Source organism: Lipotes vexillifer, unplaced genomic scaffold (genome assembly GCF_000442215.2).
Source record: "Lipotes vexillifer unplaced genomic scaffold, Lipotes_vexillifer_v1.1 scaffold696, whole genome shotgun sequence".
Classification (NCBI taxonomy): Eukaryota; Metazoa; Chordata; class Mammalia; order Artiodactyla; family Lipotidae; genus Lipotes; species Lipotes vexillifer.
In genome coordinates this window covers 84,898-87,063 of record NW_006792928.1, presented here as the reverse complement: position 1 = coordinate 87,063, position 2,166 = coordinate 84,898, and positions in this window count along the sequence as shown.

Sequence of the window (2,166 nt, the reverse complement as noted above, 5' to 3'; positions counted from 1 at the left end):
TCCTGCTGATTATAAGATAATTGTACCCTTGTACCAGAATCTTCCTTTAAAGATACCATCCTCCCTTCTGAATAATCTTTTTTTCTTTTCAAATAAAGACCTCCCTCAGTAACTCCTTAGTTTATAGACCATCTCTGATCTCTCTGACTTCAAATTCTGAAGTCATAGGACCATGTATCTTCACACTTTGATCAAAAATTTAATCAGAAATTATGGGGTTTAGGATTTACAGTAATTTTATTCACCTAGGAAATCTACCTTGATTCGTTGTCGGCACTGCAGAAAATTTTAGGGCAGAGCCAGAGGGTATCACATTTCCTTGACCAAAAACTCTTTCACAATGTGAAATGATGCTGACTCCACCGCTCATTTTGAGTTCTGCTCTGTTTGTCTGAGGAGTTAGATCTCTGGCCAGGAGTGTGAGGGGAAGACCTTGGAACCTTCCTATTAAGCTGTTAATGCAGAGTTCATGAGACTTAGGGTTCCACTCAGGGTCAAAATCATGTCAATGATCGAGCAAAGGAACAACTAAGGGAAAACATCCCCTCTCGTGGCTAAGAGAGCCCCATGTCACCCATGCAACAACCTGAGCAATATTCTAGATTTCTCCCGCCACATCTAATTGGTGACAATGGTGATTGCACCACTGACACGTCACACACAACCCTCCCTTCCTCCAGAGCCCTGCTGCTTGCATTCTTGGTCCTGCCCTCATCATGGGACCCTGTTAGCCTCCTAACTGATCTGCTTCCTTCAGCTCCTCTGGGGCATCCTTCACCTCCTGCTGGAAGGTTCTAACTTGCAAACCCTGTCGTGCCATTCTCCTGGTTCTAACCCTTCCATGGCTCCCGGTGAAGCTTAACTCAGCCTGACATAAGATGCTCTTCCCAGGTTGGCTTCTGCCAAACTCTTCCAGCTCATTTCCCACTTTCACACTTCACTCCATCTCATGATTTTCTCTTTTCCAAATACACCCCATCAGTGTTTATCAAACTCTAGTCATTTGGTATACCGACTTCATGATGACTACCATATTCATGTACCACCTGTATTACTTTTTGCCTATGGTTTTTATTTCAATTGATTGCACTTCTAAATAAAATAAAATCATTTCCAATGAAACTCGGTATCAATGCTGTGAATGGAAAACTGCAATCAGTTGCCATAATTAAAACTGTAAAAATAAATATAATAAAAATGAAACAAAATCATTAAGCTCTGAGAAGACACTGTTGCCTGTATCTGAGCTGGAAGCCTGTTCTCTGTTTGACACAAAGGGAAATCAGCAAGTGTCAGAGAAATGGGAAATAGATTCAGAAACAAGGAAAGATTTATTCCTTGAATTAAGCAAAATTGAGAGGCAGTTGACAGGGAGTTACTTCCACTGTTTTATTCAGTATTATTTAATGCTAGATTCTAAAATCATTTTGGATGCAATGTTCAATCACCCACATATTTATACAACCACACAGTGTTATGCTTGTTATATATCCTGGCCCTTGTGCAGACCAGCTGGTTTTACAGGAACCGCCTTCTCCACTTACCCTTCTTTTTTTTTTTTTTTTGCGCTACGCAGGCCTCTCACTGTCGTGTCCTGTCCCGTTGCGGAGCACAGGCTCCGGACGCGCAGGCTCAGCGGCCATGGCTCACGGGCCCAGCCGCTCCGCGGCACGGGGGATCTTCCCGGACCGGGGCACGAACCCGTGTCCCCCGCATCGGCAGGCGGACTCTCAACCACTGCGCCACCAGGGAAGCCCTCCACTTACCCTTCTGACAAACTTCGGTCACCCTTTCTCTGGGTAGCGAGCCTGTCCTTTTCTGGAAACGCACCCATGACAATTTTCCTCCTTTCCCAGATAAGTGCTTCTCCTTCGCTGTCTTAATGTGAGCCGTGGATCCTTCTACAGAGAATTTCCCACCTAGCTTACAACGTCTAGTGAACTGAACTTCCTCCCTCAGTGGACCATGCACTCTTTGAAAGCAGAGACACTGTCCTATATTTGTATATCCAGTACCTAACACAGTGCCTGGAACGCGGTAGATGCTGGGTGTCTAGAAAATGAATCACGGGCAACGAGAGACACGGGATGTCGACATGGGTTGGCAAGCATGTGAGGAATCTAGACGATCACAGGCATTCTGGAAAGCCAAAATCAAGGAAAGAGT